At 40.1% G+C, this 24,563-nt stretch overlaps 1 long non-coding RNA gene across 1 annotated transcript; it reads left to right on the forward strand.

Moving 5' to 3' along the window:
- The first annotated feature begins 142 nt into the window (after positions 1-142).
- On the forward strand, positions 143-23,945 carry LOC144071021 (uncharacterized). The gene is made up of 6 exons (XR_013299524.1): positions 143-3,570; positions 4,944-5,694; positions 8,268-8,290; positions 11,920-12,033; positions 21,516-21,562; positions 23,377-23,945. It is a non-coding gene; the product is annotated as an uncharacterized LOC144071021 (long non-coding RNA).
- The last annotated feature ends 618 nt before the right edge of the window (positions 23,946-24,563 follow it).

A 24,563-nucleotide genomic window follows, 5' to 3' on the forward strand; every position in this document is an offset into this window, starting at 1 on the left:
CTGATTACTTTTCTGGGTAATCAGGTTTCCTCCCACATCCCACATATATATATATATATATATATATATATATATATATATATATATATATATATATATATATTGCACATTTTGTCTAATAGTCATTGATTAGAATTTTTCTCTAGTCATTGTTACTTATGGTGGTCCACACAGCGATCTGCACTGTTGCATTGATGGCAAGTAAATGGATGGACTAGTGGATGAACAATCTCGACAAGGTGGTCATGGTGGGCAAAGAAAGGAGTAGCAAGCTCTATTTTGATCCCACCTGCCTCTCGGAAATAGAACGCGGGTGGGGAAAAAAAAGCTCCATCGGAGTTCCATTGAAGAGGCTTGTGCTGCAAAGCGTGCACTTATTTGATTGAAAGAGACTTTAAACATGCTCCTCACCCGTCCCAACCGAAATGTGTTATGTAATGGCGCATATGAATGTCAGGAGTGAGCGAGGGTGGAGGAGAGAGACGAGGAGCTCTTCCTCCTCGAGTTTCTTGCGGACCTCTTGGCAAAATGTTGCCATTGAACTGCAGTCAAATTCAATCAAAAATACCATGCATGACAGAATTAGATCCAAATTGGTATGGCATTTATTGTTCAATTGAATTTAAAATGAGGATAAGCGGCTTTAGAAAATAAAATGAATGCATTACAATTCAAATTAACTTCCACGTTACCATTATTCAGACTGCTTTAAAAAAAAGTATACGCGCCTCATACAACCTTTTTTTGTATTAGAACTCACTCTATTGAAATATGGTGTTAAAAATGTATAGGGTATTTCTCATTTTTCCAACTACATTACATTTTTTTAATCAAAGTATAAATTTTTTTAACTACTAGATTCAATTAACGTAGTATTCCAGGGTACCCCTTACTTTTTGTGGTTATTTTCTCTCTTGTTAGCTTATATAATTTATTACCCATTCACTACAGTGTTCACCCCCCACCTTTTTTTTTCTTTTCTTTTTTTTTTCTGCACACATTTCCAAAAACTGCTATCGGGCAGGGAACGCTGTGTACTCTCAAATGTCTCCCAAGACCCCCGCCCTCTTTTCCTTAACACACACACATACACGTAAACGGAGCAGTGGAAGACTCCCGTTTTCATTCACAGTTTCTGCTGCCAAAACGACGTGAATGGCTGAGTGTGGATCTGATGAATGAACGAGTGAGTGAATGAAGGCAGCCCTTCCTTCTCTCTGTCACAATGGGGCTTTTCCACTCCACTCCTAATTTCTTCCTTAGCACTTCTTAATATTCACACATATGGAAAGCATACACACACTTTAGTGTGAAGTGGGAACGTGTCGCATTTGTGACAAAGGCGCTTGCTCGGTCTCTGGAGATGCTACAGTGTGTGCAAAAGAGCTCCCAACCAAGCATGTGAGGCTAAGGATTCTGCGTGTGTGTGTGTGCGTGTGTGTGCGTGCTTGCCTAGGTCTAAAAATAGACCCACTATAGCTCTGCTCTTCCATTGACATCATTTAAGCAGGGGAGATGGAAAAATAAATTGAGAAAGGGATGGCGGTAGGAAGGAAATTGGGCCCCTTGAAAAATGTCATTTAGAATTGGTTTTTTTTAGTTTTTCTTATGCTGTTTTTGTTGTTAATTTTGCTGCAAAGATGGGTTATGCTCAATATTGGTATGTCATTAACAATGAATTAAGACACTTGAAATGTAAGGTGTAGGTTTTCTGTAATATGCGAAAAGAATTGTTAACAAATAGTTTATTAATCTTTGCAATGCATGAAATAGCCACTTAAATGATAATGTCATGGAAAACAAGTGGATCACAATCAGACATTGGTGCGATATACTGTAGATGTGCTACTCCTTATTCAAGTACCCACCAACTCAACCCCGTTCACGTGACGCCGCTACGCGGCAACCAATCGGCGTCGAGAATATGACGCCACGTCAGTCAGTCCGTCGTCCCTGCTATTCCTGGGCATCCGTTTCTCGATAACGCCCGCTAACAATACAGTGGACATTATTTACATAGTGAATATTAATGAGAACTTCGCCTCATCTCATCTGCGAGGCGTTTGAGATCAATTCAGAAAAAGGGCATTTGTAAGCCAAATGATCTTGCTGGCCTTTCAAAAAGTGGACTCACATTTGACAAACAATTGTGCCATTGTTTAAGTGTAAGTGAGGAAAAAGCGACACCCCTTTTATTTTTTCCAAATTGCTTATGGTCCCCTTGAATGGCTCTTGAGAACCAAGACAGTCTGGTTTTCTGTGGCTTGGGCTGAATTTCAAATTCTGGATGTCAATTGTGGGGCTGGCCCGGCGTGTCGGCCTCACAGTTCATGGTTAGAGGGTTCGATCCCAGGTCGGTCCTCGATGTTTGGAGTTTGCGTGTTCTCCCTGGGCTTGTGTGGGGTTTTTCTGGGTAATCAGGTTTCCTCCCACATCCTAAGAACATGCAGCGTAGCCTGGTTGAACACTAAAGTCAGACTGGCCAGGATCCAAATAGTCAATAATCTCTTTTCCGGAAAGATAATGTACAACCCACCGTGAGTGGGTTGGGTAGCCATCTGCAGATGGGAAGGGACATTTAAAACAAATTAAAAGGGTGTGTGTGTGTGTGTGTGTGTGTGTTATTGTACGTATGCGTGTGCATGTTTCCAAGTGCCTTAGTCACACCCAGCATCTCGCCGTATGTCATCAGCCTTGGCAACCACGCCTGTGCTGCGTGCTGCGTGCAGCGTGACTTCCTCCAGTGACGTAGTTTTGTCATACTTGCCCACCCCGCCCCTCTTACTTCCTCTCCTGGCAGGGCTCCCCTCCATCTCGTCCTTGTTTTTAGGGCTTACGTGATCGATTGGTGGCTCTTTTGGGGGGTTTCACTTCAACCGTTGAGCTCATTTCTATGGAAATTGTCGTGGAAAAATGCGATCAAGATTCTGAAGGGAACCCCAAAATTGCAAGTCGTGGATTCCCCGTCGTGCACCAGGATCCAGAAAGTTCTCTGCCCGTTTGCAAATGAAACAAACAATAAATAAACCCAAATTTTATTTTGCACATGGAAGTAGGCTGCAAAGCCCAATGTGTTTTTGTTCGGTAACTTTCTCCTCAACAGTACAAAATAATATCGTTTTTTTCTAGAACTCATCTTTTCCTTGTTTCAGCAAGTGTGCCAAGAAGATTGAAAGCTATTTTTTTCAATACTTTAACAATTTTACATAATCACTTTCCACTTGCTTGTGGTTGTCACACTATTTCTTCATTTGCCTTGGTGGGGGATAGTGCCCTTCATATATTTTGCACGGAAGGCTAAAGAAATTTTTTTAGACACATTATATTGCTACCCGATACATTGCCCTGCGCACCCGGTTTGTCCGTATGACGTCCTGAAGACTGACGACTGGTCACCTGCATGCAGGACGGACACCCACTTAAGTAGGTTAGTGACGTTAGCATCTTCCTCCATCTGTACTCCCAAACAAGCACCCACCCATCAGACTCTGTTTTTTTTCAGCCCTGAAGCTGGGAGAAATATCAAAAGGCGAGAAATAGACCCTCGCGCTACAGTCCATCTCGTTTCAAGTAGGTGAATCATAACAGCTAATTTTGTCCTGACGTTGTGTGAGTTGAGTATTTTTCTTTGTCATGCTCTACTTCACACGTGGGTATGTGGTAAAAGGCAGACACGTAATGGCAGAACACATCAGAAATATGAAATAAACAATGAATCAGCACCGATTATTGTTATCCTTCTAAATGCTTATTTTTTGGTTGAATTATTTGTTGTATTGAATGTCGTTGGAAAGCATATTTAATGTTTTGGTAGTTAGGAGTTTAAGTCTAGGCAACAGAATAAGCCACTTTATACAAAAAACACTGGCGAAATCTGGGGTTCTAGTTTACGAAAGGAGAAAAGAGGTACCAAAAGACAAATTGATGCTTTGAGAACAGTTTCTTTCAGACTTAGACACAAGATGACAAGTAGAAATAAGTCCTTCATTACCGTGTACCGTCTTAGCTTTTCTCTCTTGAATTCATCTACTGCAACACTGGGTTGACAGACTTCAGCACCACAGACAGCTCTCTTTTGAGCCAACCCATTACTCATGCTTGCTGTTGTATAAAATTCTGATGGTTCTAGTTGAATGGCCAATTGCCGCGCCCACTACATAAAAAGCATGACATTGTACTGTAGCGTGACAGCCAATAGCCCTCTTCAAATCCTCCTCTTTCCAAATTTCCTTTGCCCTTGTTGGAATACGTCATAGGGTCAATGAAAGATAAAATAAAAAAAATCTGCATAAAAAAAGAACTGTTTTGAAAGAATTCAACTCCACTTTTCTTACCTATGTCACCATGAAATGGAAATATCACTTTTCCTTTTCTCTCTGTTTTGTTTGGTAGGAATACATAAACGAAGCCCTTTTCTGCCCATAGCACTTTGTCTATTGTTATTACACATCCAGCTGTCAATGGGACACTTCTATTTAAAATAATTAAAAATATATACTATATACAAGAAGAAGCGGGTGGGTCAGAGTGTAATGATGTTTCTGTTGTTCTTCCTGTATGGGGTCTGAACGGTGTTCCGTTGCCCTCGGTCGTAAAGGTTAACCAGTGTGTGTGTAAGTGTGTGTTTGTTGCATTGAAAACGGCAGACTGGGAAAGCTAGAAGATATTTTTAGCCCAGCTACGAGAAGAGAAAGGCAGACATGAAAGAGATGTTTCCATTCTGACATTTTTGACCCCAATGTGGAATCTCATTCGTCGCGGTGCGTGTAGGACGATGGTGGGCTATTTGGGTGATAAAACATCACCCTAAAACACCCTGACCTTAAATGTTCCCTCCTTCTGTCCGTCTGTCTCTCTCTGCTTGTGAGCTGAATTAATTTGATACTATTTTTGAAAGTCAGTGTTTCTAAGGGATACCTAATGACGCAATGACGTCAATGCAGGTCAATAACACGCTGCTGGAGAGAAAGACACATACGGAGAGTGACAGCGAGTGAGCGAGAAAGAGGTTTCGGAGCATTGAGGATGACATCGTGACTCCCCAGCCCAGTCGTGAAGCCCTTTTTTCCCCCCTGGGAACACTTTGTCTGTGATTACACACAGTTTCCTCCAAAAGTACTCAAGATTTCCATGAAAGCAGCTTTCTTTTTCCTCGAATCCCATCAGTGTCTGGAAAAGATGCATACAATAATGCATTCTAACATTGAAGCTCCACAGAATGTTCCCATTCTTTTGCAGCCCTTTTTAGGAGAAAGATTTGCCCCTGACCCGCTCCCTCCCTGCCATCCCAACATGCATCGTACGCATGTCTTTTCTCGTGTCCCATCTCTCTGTAAACACACTCACTCACGACATACACACACACACACACACACACACACACACACAGACACACACACACACTGAGGTGAATCGTGCCTCTCCATCCCCCAGCCCTCCTCCCCTTTTCTGATTTGGCGCTCTGCCTGACATTTGTAACTCTGCCCCCCAACCACTTTCTCTCTTTTCTGCCTCCCTCTATACGTTTAACACCCCCCCTCGTTTCTCCCTCCATATTTGGGGAGCTGTCAACCTGAATTGGTATTGGCAACGCCTGCAAACACTTGAGTCTGGGAGCAAGACAGGAGAGGATGCTTCGGCACTGGAGTGACCTGATTCCTGAACACACACACCCCTCTCCCGACAGTTTTACTGGTAAGTGTTCCCATTTGTAGACAGGAAAGTTTTACTCTGTGTGTATTTTCTTTTCAATTCCTTTATGAGACGTTGTGGGAAAAAAAGAAAAGATTCTCCCTGTCCACCCGCTCCCTCCTCCATTTCCATCCGGGGAATTTCAGGACAAACTTGACGCGTTTGCCGAGCGGATTTAGGTGAACGTGGCGATCCGTCTCAGTGGAAACGATTGGGGTGGCGGTGCAAGGGGTATCTTTGCGTGATTTTGCAGACACTCTACAAGAGAGAGAGGGAGAGAGAGGACGCGTCAGGCTGCAGTGATGCGTAGGAGTGTTGTTCACATCCGGGGGATCCTCCGCCGTGCCGCTCGGCAACAGCAGGCAAGAAACACAAGGCAGGTTAGGAAAATCAATCTTGTATTCATTTTTTTTTACAGCTATGACAGCATCATTTCTCAGTTGTTTATTTTTATTTTTTTACATTGGGGCCCAACTTTATTGTGCCCTTCTTTGAGATGTACAATGGGCAGGACTAGTCTTTAAAAATGTATCTAGAGGGTGAGAGATAAATGTTGCAAAAAAGTCAGCAGTAAAGTGAGAAAGTCAGAAGTGGCAGCAGCAGGTTGCCGTGGAACATTAAGTGCTGCGTGGGCTGGGCTGCAGCGTCCTTCTTCGCTTCCACATGATTGGTTAGTCACGTAAATTAGGGAACTGGCGGAGATCAAATAACATGATCACATCCTTCAATTGACCACATCTGTTTTTGATTCATTTTGATCAATCAATGTTGCAATGTGCATTCTGCTGCCAACCTGAAGGCACTCTGTGGGTTTCCCCCTATTTAATTTTAGGACTGGTTGTTTAAAATATTGCTTGTTCTTAGATTTTAAAAAATGCATTCATTTAAAATGTATTAAATATGTTTTTTTCTTAATTTACATTTGTAATGCCAAAGTTTGAACTCTGCCTTTTGTCCTTAAAGGTATCGGCGTGCCCTTTCAATATTTAAACATTTTTTGCAGTGTTGTTTTACCCTGAAAACCAATATTTCTCTCAACGGAACCTTTTTCCTGACCACACTAAGGTTGAAGCAACAAAGAGAAATCCAGAGACCTGCCAAAGTTTCCACTGATTTTCTTCTTCTCCCGAATTGGGCCAGTTGTCTTTTGGTCGAATCTGTCGACACCATGCGACTAACTCTTGCCACTGCACTTAACCCTCTGGGCCGCGAGTCCCATTGATAAGTGTTCCCTGCTTGATTGAGGAGATTTTATTCCTCCCCCCGAACTGTCGTGCGTGTGTGTCCATGGTGACGTCACGCATACTTATCCCATTGGCTCTTATTTTCCCTGGGGAGGGGGTCAAAGGAAAGCAACTAAGACTGACGTGTATTTTTCATGATGTGCGCGTGCGCGTCCACGTATCGTGTACAGTTGGCCCACAGGCAGGGCTAAAAATAGCAGCAACCGATGCGACGGGCGCAGCCCTTTTGCCCGCCCTTTCCATTCCCTCTTCTCACTTTTGCTCGGAACCACCTTTTATTGGGTCACTCTGTCCACTTACTACAACCCCATTCACATCCTTCACTGCCATTGACGGCGACGGACGTCTAATATCTCGGAACAAGGGAGGGCTGATCGTGAATGAGCACGTTTCAGTGCCATTGCGGCTGATGCATTTTGACTGGGAGGGCTGGCAGCGAGCCCCTCCCAGTCAAAATGGATTGGAAGTCCAATCGCCATCAGTGGCAGTGAATGAGTTAAAGAACCAATTGCTTCTATTGTGTGGTTCTTGTGTTTTGTTGTTAAAGAACTTCACACAAAGAGGACACACTGATTATATATCGCTATAAAAGCAGAGCAAAATATCACATGATGTGATATTTTGGAGGGTTTGTTTTCCGCACACGCATGAGGGCAGCAGCAACCAGCGACTTTCCACGCAGGCTCCACGGGGCGGAGAAAAAAGAAAAGAGAAAAAAAAGAGATTCTGAACGTGACGTCAATGCCTAGTAACTGACGCAGCCCTTCAACCCTCCTTAGGCCCCCCTTCCCCCAAAAAGAAAAACTGCTTTTTATTTATTTCCTTTTTTGTTGCAGAGTGGTTGCTTCTCGTCTCAGCAGATTTATGTTATTTTGCAGCAGTGTTTTTTGTTTTTCTAAACAAATGTAAAAATCCAATAAAGACAAGAGGACAGTTCCACTTACGGAGGAGCGTCGTGCCAGGTAGAATGTGGGTTCTTTATAATCAGAGTGGTGGATGTTTGGAGTTGTTTGGTGGAGAGTGGACATTGGAGGGTTTGAGAAGTCGAAGAAGAAGAAGAAGAAAAAGAAGAAGGAAAAAAAACAATCGATGCATTGGTGCAACATCGGCTCTCTTGCACACTTGTGGAGGGCTCATTTGCATGTGGCTTCACGTAACATGCCTGTCTCCTGCTAAAAATAGCATATAGTTGTGCATGCTCCACAAATAGCGATGTCAAAATAGGGGGGAGCAGGGGATAGGGGGTATCAGTAGGGCAATCCCTGAGAAAACTTGCGATGCTTTCTCTAATGTTAAAAAAATATCTGCTCTAATTGTTTCTTTCTTTCTTAGGAGGTGGATGCGAAGGCAGCACGGTGAGTGACATCGGCGTGCATGCCATCCCTCTCTGTCCCTTTTCCTAGCTTTCCTTTCCTCTTGTGTGTCGCACACTTCCTGCAGGCTTGGAATCCCCCCCCCCCCCCCCCCCACACACACACCCGACACATATACCCCAATCCATTCCCTTTGTCTCTTCTGTCTCTATTTAATCTATGTGGACCAAGAGCGAAGGTATGTGTGTGCTTGAGGGGGGCGGGGGGTTCCCCCGATTTCTTGTTTTTAAATAGGAGGCGCGTGCACACACATGCGTGGTGGTGGTGGTAGTGGTGGTGAAGAGGGGGTCGAAAGAAGAAAAAGGAGCTGCAGAGCGAGTGAATGAGAGAAAGAGAGAGAGGGAGAGACCGAGAGAGAGAGAAGGGGAGACCCAGGAGCTGTCCACCATCACTGGTGCTGAACACCCGCCAAGTGGCGGTACTGGGCTTATTTTCAACCTATTTTTTTCCGCGGAGCCGAATAGAAAGGAAAAACTGTCCTAATCATCATGCTATTGAGAAGTCTTATTTATTTGCAGTGCGTCAAATGATAGGAAGGGTAAGAAAAAAATGAATAATACATGACGAGGGAAGGTGGGTCGACCACCCGCGCCGAACTCCCCAGTTTGAGCACGGCGAGCTTTCTTCACTCTGAATTTTTCCGCAGATGACCAGCAGGGCGCGCAAGAGTAAGGTTCTTGCGAGTTTCACTGTTTTCGACAGGTGAATGAGTGCGCAGAGTGGTTAGAAAAAGGGGCGATGGCGACCCTACCTCCTTCTTTCCTTACTCCATTTGCCGTTATTTCGGCATAAGCAAACCACACGAAAGCGAAGCGGAAGTGGGGATAATAAAGGCTAGTATAAAAGGGAGTTTGGGGGGGGACATCTCATCTCATCCTGCTCCGTCGTGACGTGGGTAGCGTGCACGCTGGCTGGCTGCGTCAGGAGAGGCAGTCACTGTGCAGCCCAGACAGCAGGGGGGGAGAATCGTGACCGACTGCCTTGCAAATGAAAAGACCACTACCACCATTACCGTCATTAGGAGAAATAGCCAGAGCTCAACTAGTAGTGTGTTCCATCCCCGAGAGCAAATGTACAAGTTTAAATGCGTTTATTTGGTAAAGAAAACAGGTAAGTTTTCATCAACTTCTCCCCCGTCCTCTTTACACGAGTATTATTTAGATGCTGCTTGGACATTTTGCATAGCAGCGTTTTGATTGGTTCAGCCATGCCCCTTAATTCTCGCTTCTGCCTCACTCCTAATTCAATTTGCATGAATTAAAAAAAGCTCCAGGAAATAACCTGATACTCCTATCATTACTATTGATCACGAATTGGTCACCCCCTGCCCCAAGTCATTTCTTTTTTTCTTTTTTTTTCAAAAAGGGGGGTCCCTATGTGAGCTTGGTCCTGATTGGCTGATGACGAGCTCGCCCGCGCACCAATCGCACGCTCCCCCTGCTCTCTATTTATTACCAGCAGTCTACAGCCTGGCTCCCTCCTCACACGGAGCAGCAGCAGAGAGAGCAGCAGCACACACACAAAATAATATATATATATTTTTTAAAAGCAGCAACAGCTCCTCCAATACTATAGGGAAAGAGGAAACAGGGGGGATGCATGTACATAGCTTCCAAGAGAGGAGGATGAGAGGCAAAAAAAGGACCATGGACAGCGCTAACATTGCGGAGATTCCTTTCTATCTTCTCCCCCTGTGTGCATGCATTCGTGCGTGTGTGCGAGTGAGTGAGTGAGTGTCTGTGCGATGCCGATAGCTGAGGATACACTCGAGTGGAGAGTGGGGGAGAGATTCACGGCAGGAGAAGTCACGGAGGAGCACCCCAGAAAAAAAGAACAAGAAAAAAACAACAACAAAGAAACGGTCCTTCTCGAATCTTTTTGCGGTCTGGGCTTGCTGTTCTGAGCTATTCATCTAGGAAGCCCTTACCCCAAAAAGCATTCGCGGGGGGCACACTCGCCGCTGCCAACATCGACGACACATCGGAAGGATCGCTCGCACACATCGGATTTCATTTCAACCTCTCGTGGAATCTCCCCCCTTTCGCTCGCTCGCTTTGCTTTTTTTCACCCTCTCTTTAATTTTGTCTGTCTTTTCTTTTTCGTCCCTTACTCCTCATATTTTTGTTTTTTTTTTGCCTGTATTTGCGCACCTTGTATACACTACAGTGGAACCTTTGCACCTCAAATTAATTGTAGTTTGACACCCCCCCCCCTTTTACTGCCTTAATTTATTGCCTGCTTTTACCTCCAACACTTGCACATTTTACTGTACAATTGTTTGATTCTTTTAGTTTGTGAGGTGGATAAACTGCAAAACTTTTTGTCAAACACACACACACACACACACACACACACACACGCCTAGCACCTTGAAGTAACTTTATTTGGACGTTACTTAAACATGTCATATTATAGTGAACTTTTGTCAGGTTTAAAATCAAATAATATTTTGTTTAAAAATTTACATTTTCTCTATACAATACTTGATATTATTTTGTTTTATCTTTTGAAATCAGTATTCCCTGCTTTGTGCAACTGAGACAGACAGCAAGTAGGTTTAAAAAGTGTTAAAGCCCAACCTCACTTTCAGTCGTACAGTTTTATGAATCAAAGTGATCGCAACTCAAGCATAGACCCCCCTGCCTACCCCCACCCCATACAAGTACACGTGTGCGCACCATACAAGACTACCATCTGACCCATTCAAAAAATAAATGAAGCATTAAAATGAGCAATAATAACTCCATAATAACCGAAATGTCCTTTTAAGAACGCGAACGCACCACACTCCCCTCCTCCTGACAGACGGACAAAAAAGCGGCGTGATTGGTCGCTCAATGACGTCATATGTCCCGTTAACGCACAATCATCTTCAACAATCACAAAAAAGGAAAGGAAAACATCAACAATTACATTAACTGCGTGTAGTTAGAACCCAAAGAATAAGAAAAAAACACGTGAAAGACAGTCACCATGTTGAAAAGTAAGACATTTACCGACAATGTTATATTACAGAAGTGCATTGTTATGATAAAATGGCACAGGATAGACATGTATTTTATTGATAACACATCGATACCTAAAACTTGCCCTCGTGTGGAAACTGTAATTGACAAACTGACATATTTGGCAGTGAGTGGCATTATAAACAGGACTGGACGTTTTTTTTAAACAACAGTACTGCAAATTGCACGTGTAAAACAAACAGTTAAGTCAGAATAACATATCGATATGGGATTAATGACATTTAAGAGGATGATACAAAAAATTGGTCATAGCCCCCCGTGATAAAAATAGCTCGTGCGTTACCACTTCAAATCCATTGTTATTGAAAAATTGTAAGTAGACAAACGTGCAGAACGTTTGTGTATATCACGATGTTGCCATTAGTGCCAAAAAAGTTACGCAAAAAGGGACGAGCCCTCATAGTTCTACGAGTTAACACTTCATATGCGAAAACATTCAAAACCAAAAAGGACAACAAACCAAGAGGCTTTTACCTCGTCGACGCCTAGTGACGTCATAGCAAAACAGGTTCAAAACGCACGTACGCACTAAAACAAAAGGAAATAAGAAAAACCCTCACCGTGCGCGTCTGTTGTGTCTTTCAGGTGAAATGGAAATAAAGAGGAGCAGCCCAGGACCAAAAGGCCGATATGCAAAGTTGGAGAGGTGACCTATCTTGTTGGTGTTTTGGAGACATCTCACCTTTCTCCACGAAAAAGGTACGTCATTGCTCCAAGTTGCGTGTGTGCAGAATTTACGGATGATCATTTGTCGTCACCACGAATTTGATTGGAACATCGTCTAAAGAATCCTAATCAAGTCCAGTCAAGGCATGAAAAAGTATAGTTTTGGTGGAGATCAACAAATAGATGTTTGGTGAAATGATATTGATTTGTCAGTTGCCTACAAAATGGACGACAAGTCTGCGTGCCACTGTGCTCGTCACATGTTTAAAATAAGTCATTTGGGTACTTGGGGAAACTTAAATGAAGTTTTAAGCGTGAGAGAGTTAAAATTTGAATTTATTTAAAAATGGCGTGTAAAAATAGAGATATTTTGGATTTGTATAGAGCAGAGGTATAAATAAAAACAGACAAACAAACAAACAGAAAGATACTGCCCCTATTCTATCCCAATATATTTTTCATGATCGGAATATATTTAATGGAGATCATACGTGAAATGTAAATTAAAAATGAATAAAACATCCATTTTGTATGATAATTTATGCCAAAATAAAAAAAAGGCTTTATAGTTGACTTAGTATGAAGTTGCAGGAGGTAATTAATGTAAAAAAAATAGTGTTTTAAAGTGAGGAAAAGCATTTTTTTTATTGGCATACTGCCCATAGTTAGTTGGGATAGGCTCCAGCACCCCCTGCAACCCTTGTGAGGCTAAGCGGTTCGGCAAATGAATGAATGAAAGTTTTTAGCAAGGTAAACAAAATAAGCAAATTAGTCCTTAACATACCCTCGCCTATACCCTATGTATATGATCACTGTTCAAATTATGTTGGGACAGAAATTGGTGATGAAACCGGAACGTAATAGGTGAACGTGAAGAACACGTGTCATTTGGGGGGGAAAAACGTTAAGAATCATGAAATAGAAACATTATTTTAACAACAGTTCTGACATTTCTGCCTTACTCACACACACGTATCGGGAAGTACATGTTCATGTGTAAAAAATGGCCAAAAATTCAACGGCATTTCTCCTCGTTAAGATCTTGTATTGCAATTGGCTGGCAACCAGTTCATTGAAAAAATAGCATAATAGTCATATTAATCCATGAACTACTTTCCAGCAAAATAAGTATTACTGAATACAGCTTTTGTGTCTCGTTTTGTATACGATACAGCTGAAAAATCAATGAAGGCACAAATTTCTTACCTGAAAATCAGACAAAGCATTTTCATACCATGTTATGGACTACTTTATTTCATGCACTATATTGCTACTTTGATTTTGATACTGTGGACAAAGTACTTGGTTCTATGAAGCAAAGTTTTGATAGTGGTGAGCTGTGTGAAAGAAAATGGTGGAAAGGCGTGTAGGGTTTTTCACCTAACACACACACTCAATGTTTAATGCCGATGTCATCTAATGATCTGATTGCGGCTTGTCGTCTTTTGATGTGAAATTGAAATTGTGAAAAATACAGGCTAGTATTGACAGTTGAGTTTTGTAGTATGGGATCTTAACTTTCACAATTGTTAGACAGTAAGAAAGTCAAAATCAACTAAAATGTTTTCTGCAAGGTTAATAAAGATATGCGGAGTGTGTGACAGTTAAATTGATAGAAAATATGGATTCACTTAACATTAGTTCCCATTTTGTTTATTTCCTCTGACGGTGCAAAAGACTTTGTGGTACAGTAAATATCCGTTCGTCCTCGGTGCATTTCCATCCCACCTGCAGTAATGATCTGTGATCTTGAGAGCATGTCAAAGCCTGTTCATAAATACTATTGTCTATGCTATTAAAACATTTCATTTCCATAATGTAGAATTCAACATTAAAACTGACTAGCACATTGAAAAGTTATTAGGGAAGAGGAAATTTGAAATATCGCACATATACAATGTACAAAATGATCTACTACAGTACAGTTCACATTTATTCATTACTCCACTTTTCCGGAGGGTCACTGATGTATTCGAGCCTATCTCTGCTAACTATGTAAAAGGGACTTGGTACACACTGAAAATAATTTAGTGGCTCCTATTGATTAATTTGTGTAAAATAGAAGGAATCCAAATATGTTCAACTTTTTCACAGCTTGATTGAGCAAGATCCTAAAATAACAAATGTTGAATTGCAGCTTGTGCGTGCTGTTGTGTTGCATGTGATTTTCTAATTTTACAATTATTTACAAAGATTCCAAATAGCGCCGACTAAATTGCCTTTGCACTCACTCTAATCGATTACTCACGCTGTTGCTCATGCTGCAACAGGCGTGTATTTAAAAGAAGGGGTTGTGCTCAACCCAGCGTTTGGGAGCGTAATGCAAATGTTACATGAAAATTAAGTTTAAGTGATGGAATTTGAAATAATCTAAGGAAACATATCCCTGAGATGCTGGAATGAAATTTATGTGGATTTTGCGGAAGCCAGTAATTATCAATGCTTTTTTTTCTTACCTTACCCTACCGTTACCTTTAATTTTTTTCCGACAACAAAATGCTCTGAAACAGTCCAACTCCAGACACTTTTTAAACTGTTCTCAAAAGACTACGCAGAACATACAGAGTTAAATAGTTTAATTGTAGGAAATATGGCATGACTCCTTGTGATGAAATCATTAAGGTATTCAAAACTTCCAAACACATTGGCGAGTAAAAAAACAACAAAGTTAACAACAACAACAACATAGTTCCGTAACTATCACTTATTTAAGTCTTTTGCCGAGTAAACGCAGCTTATGGAGAAGCACCACCAATTTCGTCATACACAGTTTCTGGGTGTGATGACAAGTAGGCTTTTTGTTGTTGATGATGACGACAGGGCATATGTCCGATTATTATTATTAAAAACAATGTATTTTGCTAATTGTACATGTAGAAAAGACATTTTTTTGACGTTATATGCTGTTTTGGTCTAGAAAGTAACACTCCAAACATTCATTGATGTCAACGGGTCGCAGGCTTGGTGCACAGCAAAACATTTGAAACTTTTAATTTGGTCAATGCAATGGACAGTGGAAAGAGTAATTGTTAATTCAGTTCATTTTCAAGAGTTGACATGGAACCCTTTGGAATCCTGTTTTTTATGAGTTTTTTTTGTCGGTATTTTGAATTGATAATTTCTAGCCAGTCTAAGAAGGGGTTCTTAAAATATATTATGTTCGTGGGCAAACAGCCCCAAAGCAGGGGTTCTAAATGGCAAGGGAGTAGCAGAAAATAGTTTATTTTGTACATGTCTGGAATCAACTAAGATAGGCTCTAGCACCCCCGTGATCCTCCTGAGGATAAGCAGTATTGACTGAATGAATGAACCTATCAGTCAAATTCACATTTTCAGGCCAACTTTAATTTAAAGTAAATGGGTAAGTTGTAAATTTCATCATTGTATAAAAACTAAACATAACACAATTTAGGGAAATAAACCAGTTGTTACTTCATGTACTGTCATAGTTTCGTGCTGGATACTTGCCTTTAAGACAAGTGGCCAGTAAACGATGTCAGGGTGGCTGGTTATGTCGTTCAATGTGTGTCCGTCTACTACGACTGTTCTCATTTAGCATTTGTGTTAGACTGTGTCATTTAATGAACAGCCCAAAGCCCAACGGTCACTTTACTGTGGCCCGCCTTTCTCACATGTGAAGGTATTAGTACCTTAATTGCTTCGTTTCGCCCCCCACATGCTACTCACTCACCAACACTGATGGATTCATTATTAATACAATTTAATCAAATATGGAGACATCTTTGAACATACACTGGTTACAACTTGCAAGGAAAATCACTCCCGATTCGTCTTCATCCAGGAGGATTCTGAAAAACGGTATCCTCCTCTGTCCATTTTGTCGCGCCATACTCAAAACATTTAATGTAATCTGATTCAAAACAATTGCATAAGCTAACCGAATAACACCATTAAGGTCAAAAAACAACTGCCACAACAATCTCATATTAGATCGAAACCAAAACACCTGCGTAAGAATTTGCACAAGTAAACAATTAACTGGCCTCGAATGCAGCTGTGGGGGAAAGTGTCCTCGTGCTTACTTTGTCCCAACATAAAGCACAAATTAATTTATAGCTTCACTACCTATTAAAATGCTTAATGAACATATACTAACATCCCAGAATAAACCCAACAAACACAAAGCAAAAAGCAATTTTAAAAATATTCCATGGAAGTTGGTCTCTTGTAAAAGCAGCCATTTAAAAATATTGTTCCCATATAAGAGTAGTATTAGTACCTTAATTGCTTCATTTCGCCCGCACATGCAACTCACTCACCAACACAAAGAAAAAAGCAATTTTAAAAATGTTCCATGGAAGTTGATGGTCTCTTCTAAAAGCAGCCATTTAATCATGATAGAAATATGTCCAATGACATCAGTAGGCTATGTCAAGAGTACAAAGATTAGGAACTATTACAATAATTTTTTACAGATGTCTTTCAAAAAAATGAATAATTGCCTTAAAATTTTATTGTAAAAACCACAGTCATATCTGACAGTTAGTGACAAATCAGTTGGAATACTTCTAATAATAATGTATTCATTTGCAAATGTACTTATCTCTATTTTCAAACGAGTCAAATTACAGTGAGACCTCTACTTACAAATGTTTCTACATACGAAATATTCATGTTACAACATATGCATATGACTGTTCTAATATACATAAACAAGATCCAAGATGCGAAATCCCCCAAAATGTCAATAGATTTCCTATATCCGCTATCTTATTTTGAAATTATCGTGGTAGCGTTGCATCCTGCATGACAATCTTCCCTGGCCTGTCCTTGGCTGTCTTTTTAAAATTTATTTATTTAGTTTGTCAAGTGTGGTTAATGCTCCTATTTAAAATTACTGGTGCAAATGAAATGAAGAAGCGGGCCCTGTTATCCATCCATGACTGATATTGCAAGTTCAATTTAATGCTAAGTTGTTTAGAATTCATAATTTGAAGTAGTTTAGATGTGTCTTTATAAGCATGCGGTAGTGTGCTTTGTCTGTTGCCTAATGTTAGCTTCCTCCTTAAACTTGTGGACCTGCACAAATAGAACATGTTTTGCATGCTTGTTATTCATTTTAATACATTAAATCATTTTCTCATAATTTTCTATAATTTTTGTGTGTTTGCCTAAATTATACTTATTGATATTTGTAGGAATCCAGTTTATTCTGGAAAGAATATGCTGCAAATAGGAGTTTTTCGTTCCAGCAAAGATATTGGTTAATATTTTTTTGTAGCTTAATACGTACAATACAATTTTATATGGTATACATGGTTGAGTTAAGAAGATGAGCCAATTAACCACTGTTCAGGATTGTTGTGTTTGGTAAAATAGTTTGAGGTGTTTATATTTTTCATGTAATAGTTTTTGAAAAAAAAACATAAAAGTTAGGGTGATGGGGATGTAGGATTAAAAAAAAAATGGCAAACGAATGTGCTCATGTTCATGAGCTTGTGTAAATGACAAGATAAAAATGTGACTTTTTCTTATTCATTTCAAATGGACCTATTTGTTTGTATTTTTCTGACACTTGACCGTCTTGGAGAAGTTGATGACAAAGAAAACGGCATTGCACCTCTACCTCTCTCGTGTTGCAATGGGAGAGGACAGGCTGAGCGTGTGTGTGTCTGTGAGCGTGTAAGCGTGTGTATTGTCACTGCTGGTCGTGACTCACAGTGCAATTCTTTTGGCTCCCCTCTTTGCAACCCTGTACTGTGTTTTTTTAGACACGCCCAAGGAGGAAACATAGAAATACGCACACTGAACATCTTTAGTCAAATTCACATTTGTCCTTATCATCAACGGTTTTTGTACAATTCTCTACAGTCATACTAAATTCACAAACTGTCCATTTAATATTTCGTCATCACTTTTGATCTTAAAATCCAATCAAGTGGTCTAAACATGCCAGTCTTGAACTAATTGATTTTCTTGTCTCAGTGCCTACAAACATTTGTGAGGAGAGTCTGCGCGTGTTTGTGTCTGTAAACACTAAATGACACGCTAACATTAAAAGGATTAAATATGTGTATTTTTACTTTAATGTTTCATTTAATCAAAGTATCTTTTTGGTGGTAAAGAACACCATTAAGAGGAACTTCAATCCAAGTGACATGGTTTAAGTCTTTATAGTACTTTATAGCCTACTGTTTGGTATTCATTCATTCATCTTCTTTACCGTGGGTTAGCGTTAGACTGGTCGCCAGCCAGCCGTAGGGCACACAGAGAAACAAAAACACGACCTTTCACACTCACAATCGTTATTTGTGTCCAAAAGTCTGCTAAATTAAGGTCCAGAGAAAATCTAGTTGAAAATGTGTCATATACTGCAAGGATACAATTTGCTTTAAGTCCATCCATCCATTGTTATTCTCTCAGGCTTTGGTGTATAATTTTGTGTCTGGCAAAGTTAGCTACATCATATCCTAACAGCTCAACTGCATAAAGCAATTCAAATTCAGTTTGAAATAAATCAAAAAGATTTTGCGGAAATGGGAGAATATGTAAGGTAGAGAATACTTCACCAATTAAACATAACAAACTGAGGTTGTCTTGACTACAAAGCACATGTTTTTGTAACTTGTTTGGAAACTTTGAAGCAATTTATATGTACAGTTTTCAAAAGTCAATCCAGTTTGGAGGGGTGACACATCCAGGCATGATAAACACAAACAAATAAACAACAACACACTAATATTTTATATTTAAAAACGCCAAAACACTCACAAAAAATATAATGGGTTTGTAATGTATTCACTTGAATTTAGTTGAAAGGAATTTGAAAATCATTTGTTTTGACAAAATATCTAATATTTATTAAAAATTCAGTCATTGATTTTCTGTACCACAAGGCTTCCAGGGGGGTGCTGGAGCCTATCTCAGCTAAAAATTGAATTAGTGGCCAGCCAATAGCAGGGCATAAAGAGACAGACAATCATTCATGCTCACACTTCTACCTAGTGGAAGTGTTCAAACAGCTTAGCATGCATGTTTTGGGGATGTGGGAGGAAACCAGAGTACCCGGAGAAAACCCATGCAGGCCCGGGCTGAATTTTTTACATATGAAAAAAATAGAATCTACTAGAATGAAAATAATGGTGTGGAAGTGTCGACAGTAAGTGTTATAAAAAAATCTGTTCCTAACGCAGTTTTGAAGGAGCAAGTCGGCCATTTTGTTGGTACTCACCTCGGGGATGATTGTGAGATGAGTGAATGAATTAATGTAATATTCATCATTTTAAGACCTCACGTGTTAAAAACCAAGAAAAAAGAAAAGACTCCCTGTGTGTCTGTGGTGCCTCGGCAAAGAACATGGCTGCCCTGACCTACTCAGGCTGTCTTTTTCCTGACTATTTATATTCTAAACCTAAATTGTTGCACACAGACTTGACTCTGAACTTATGTTTAACACCATTACAGTTTAATTTCAAATATATATTATGATTTGGACATTTGAAATGCAAATGTATCGTCACACCAATGAAAAAGTAAGAAATTGATAAGAAATGTAAAGATAAAACTAAAAATATATATATTTGAACTCATAGGCAGCCCGGTGAGCACATTTTTCTATCTGCCCTCTATAAATCTTAGCAATATCTTTTCTACATATGAATGTTCTTTTTCCTCAATATTTTTTTAATACTGTTGGTCTTGTTTGGTGTCATGCGCTTGGATTGCATTTCTGTATGAAATGGCATCTGTAAACACACTAGAGCAATTCATCCAAAATGTTCACATTAGAAAAACGCGTTAATCTTATGCATGTTTTGCCTTAACTTCATTTATTCTTCATAGAACATATATTTTCTTTTAGATTAATTTTGTATCTTTTATGACTTGTTAAATCCATTTTTATGTTGCACTAGTATAGTTGTAGGATCAATCTTGACGATAGCAGTGACAAAAATTCAAAGTCAGAGATTTGGTGTGGAAAACACCTCAAAACCGCCATCGTAGTTTATTTAATTGGTGAGTACAGTTAAAAGACCAAACAACCAACATCCAATTAATTGTTGTTCACTGTTTTGCTGTGCTCCCCCCAAAAAATGCCAATAAGCAGGCTTCCTCAAAGGATTCTTTAAATTCACTTAAACAATGATGAATTAGTTAGTGCAGTAGTTTAACACACGCTAGGAAGGAAGAACGAGATGACGTAATATGCAGATTACATGGAGAGCTGTGCAACAAAATGGGCGCTCGGAAACCACCTTCCACCTTGAGCACTCTTCCCCATGTGTCTCTTTGGTGGTGTTGTAAAAATTGCCTTTAGTCTGCGAAATTGTTCCTTGCATTGGGTGTGTCTGCAAGGACATAGCTGGTAAGTGGACCAGTCTAGCACAATGTTGATTGTCGTGGTGCTGGTTGATACTGGAGAATATGGGCTAGTGTTTTTTTGTTTTGTTTTTTTGTGGGAAGTGGTGATTTCCACAGGATCAAGCAGGGGTGGGGATAGATATTGTAAGTATTGCAGGATGTGCCTCGTTTTTCGGTGCCCCGTTTCCCAGTACCTCAAAGCAATGTGATGTTTCTGATCGATCATGTGGCAGTTTATGTTGAGTACATTCCGGACAGCAGCAGCTGCTGCTTTATATTCTTAATTCTGTGCATCTTGTGCCACTTTTGGAGAAGGAAGATTCATCGTATTTCTTATCATCCAAAACAAAGAGTTCATCATTGTTGTGAAAGTTAAACTTTTGCCAGTTTGTGGAACAATAGTTGTTAGGTCAGGGGAAGAGTTCGAATCCTACATTCTGTGGATCTGCTTTGTAAAACCTTCTCCCTTGAGAGAAATACACACAATTGTTATGGTCATTACTAGTGTGATCTTGTCTTTGTGTGTGTGTGTGTGTGTGTGTGTGTGTGTGTGTTTGAGAGTATTTCATTTAATATTTGTGTATGTCATTTATCAAAGTGTTTAAAACAAAAAAAATCAATCAAATGTTCTTTTAACAATAATCACAAGACTTTAATTCAAGTGGTTCAAATGGATATTTTGTCAATTACTGTGCAACTCACAGTAATTGTGTACGTGTCTTCAGTAAATAAAAATATGTCTTTGTAAATTGTTATTAATAACTTTTCCTTCAAAGATGATCTTGGATGAAATTGGAAAACTGTTATGAATTTAGTGTGTAGTGTTTTTTTGGAGATTATAAAGTTTTTAATCTGTGTGTGAGTGTAGGTGTGTGTTTTTTTCATTTGAAAATTTGATTTTAAAGAACTCTCACAATAACCATATTAATAATTTAATCAAAGAACCATGAATTCATACTGTTCACTTTCCGATTATTTCATGTGTTTTAGTTTGCAGGCAGAATGAAAAGTCCCCCGTTCTTTCTTTAGTTTGATTGAGATTGTTTCGTCTCATGTGGAGGGATTTCTTCCTAATATAATTGAATTTGTCTCAGTTCATTTATTTATACATACCACATATACAATACATGAAACATGTATGTACTGTATATACTGTAAATAAATTAATTAACTTATTTGTATTTGTATTGCAGGGTGAAAGGTATCATTGGCACACACTTCAACAAACAGGCACACACAGGTGAGTGCTGTTATTTTATGCACACACACGAACACACACATATATACACACACACACACACACATTATATATATATATATATATATATATATATATATATATATATATATATATATATATATATATACATATAATGTGTGTGTGTATAAAATATATTAATTCATTACTAATATTTTAATATTAAGCAAATTCCAGTGGGCAGCCCGGTGGGGCGAGTGGTTAGCGCATAGCGCATAGCCTCACAGCTGTGGGGTCCTGGATTCAAGTGTAGGTTGGTCCACCTGTGTGGAGTTTGCATGTTCTCCCTGGCCTGCGTGGGTTTCCTCTGGGTTCTCTGGCTTCCTCCCACATTCCAAAAACATGCATGGTAGGCTGATTGGACATTCTAAATTGCCCCTAGGTATGCGTGTGTGTGCATGCTTGTCCGTCTCCTTGTGCCTTGCGATCAGCTGGCCACCGATTCAGGGTGTCCTCCGCCTTTGGCCCGGAGACAGCTGGGATTGGCTCCAGCACCCCCATCGACCCTAATGAGGATAAAGCGGTTCAGAAAATGAGATGATATCAGAAGCAAATTCCAATTCCAAAAGGCCATTCTCCTCTCCGTACGTGTGTGTATATGTGTGCGATTGTGTATGCGTGCACATTTGCAGATGTACAAATTATAATAGTCTATTCTCTCTTCGTATGTAAATGTGTGTGTAATTGTGTATTCATGCACATTTACAGATGCACAAAATTATAATGCAATGTTGTATTCTAGTAAAACATGCAATGTAAAATCATGCTATTGTTGTATTTGAAGTGTGTGTGTTCATGTTTGATATTTCTAAGAAAATATCATGTTACTGTCAAAAGTTAACAAACTTTTGTCATATTCTAAAGATTATATTACAAGATTATGATAATGTGATTGTCATTATGGTGATGACGAGGAAGATACGATCCTACTTGAGGTGGGGTGTGTGTCGCTGTCCACTCTGGTGGTGCTGAAATTGGGTTCTGCAGCCTATACCAGCAAACCATGGCCACTACGCACTGAATTGGTCGCCAGTCAATTGCTAGGCACCAGGGAACAAACAACCATTCATACACAAACTCACAGCTAGGAACAATTTGGAGTGTTCAATCATCCAACCATGCATGTTTTGGGGTGTGGGAGCAAATTAGAGTACCCACAGAAAACCCAGGCAGGCACATGGACAACATTGTGCGGCAGATGTCCTAACCATTTGCCCACTTCCACAATATTTAAAATAGAAGCAATTTTAAAAAGCACAGATAGTTCAAAGTGGAATATATTCACCCTTTCTGTAATAAATGTTTTCATTTTTTTGTATTGTTGTCATTTTTGTTTTACATTTTAAAGCGTTCATATCATGGAGAGGCTGATGGACAATGTCTCGGTTTATGTTGCTCGACGGAGACATTATTTGGTACATAGTATAGTGGTTAGCATTAGGTGTGTGTGCGTGTGGGTGTGCATTACACTGAGATCTATGCCTCATATTTGTAACCTCTCTTATACTGTGCTAACATATATGGTAATTGAAATATTACACTAATCTTTCACTGCTGTACTTTGTTATTAAACCAATATTGATTGGACAAATAACTCAGGCCAGAGTCAGAGTTAGCAGGAGGGAGGCAGAAAACTACATTTTATAAAAGCTTTTGAGACTCAAAAGGGGTGTGTAGTAGACAAGGAGAAAGAGATATATGCTTTGGTTGATTTTAATTGGATGTACAGTACATGAATTACGCTTTTTAAAAACATGTTACCATTATCATAATTCCACTTTTTGTCCTGTTTCTAGCTGCCAGGACGAACCACGTGTCAAGGGGAAGTCTTGAACTCTCTTAAAAAAATAGGAAACTTTTTTTTGTCCCCACTAGTTTGTGTGTCTATAAGTAACTTTTCTCAACATTGTACATAAAATATTTGTACACGATCTATAAAAGTTTCCATTATGAAGGTGACGTCACGTGTAAACTATTGTGACGTGACTCATAGTGCAAGTTGATTCAGTTCTGTCAGCGTCTCTGTGTGTGTGAGTGTGTGCGTGTGTGTGTGGCCACTCGAACTGAGGTTACAGTCGCGTGCACGCGGGCACTTTTGACGCATATTGCCAGTCGACGCTCGTGCATGCCATCATCGCATCCACATTTTTGTAGTCTGGCACGGTTGCAGACTACGTGGCAGGCTTTACATGAGGGCGTCCATGCTCAATTCGAGCGTAATTCACGTTTATTTTGTGCGCGTGCGCGTGTCTTTCGTGTACGTTAAGGCTCGAGAGAAACTTGAATGTAAAAGGGTGAACACGTGCATGCGCCAAACACCCTGCTTGTACAATAATTTCGTGTAAAAATAAAATAAAAGTAAATATTCTCGTCTCTGTGTTGTTCATGTTGCACATTCCCCTTCTCGATTGCTATCTTTAATCGTGCACTGTCGGGATGATAATGATGATGATGGGGGTGATGTTGATGATGATGATGATGATGATGATGATGATGATGATGGGAGGTGGGTCTCGCGAGAGTGGCATCAGATGGCACGAGAAGTAATTGGGAGTTGTAGTCTTGCGAGAGAGATTTTTGCCTCTTTTTGTACGATAGTGTAATTGTTTTGGATGTGATTTACTATTTTGGTGGGATGGTTGGACGGACAGATGGATGGATGGATGGATGGGTGGAAGGATAGAGGACATTGCAGGCATATGGATGCACGGTGGTATGTACACTATGTTCTAGTCTCCTTGTGACGTCCAAATACCTCAAATAGCCGAATGAATGACTCACGTCCAAGTGGGCGTGCATATGACGCCATCGATCGACGTCTTTCTCGGCTAATCGGGGCTCCCGATTCGACATTCGACACCAAAGACGGGGCGGGTCGAAGTGCTCGCCTCCGACCAATGACAGTGACTTTTCATTCATAAAGCGGCGTGGGCACACCGGCGGGTTTCGTAACGCACTCTGAAACTGACAAACCTGTTCGGCT

The sequence above is a fragment of the Stigmatopora argus genome, chromosome 3 (genome assembly GCF_051989625.1).
Source record: "Stigmatopora argus isolate UIUO_Sarg chromosome 3, RoL_Sarg_1.0, whole genome shotgun sequence".
Classification (NCBI taxonomy): domain Eukaryota; kingdom Metazoa; phylum Chordata; class Actinopteri; order Syngnathiformes; family Syngnathidae; genus Stigmatopora; species Stigmatopora argus.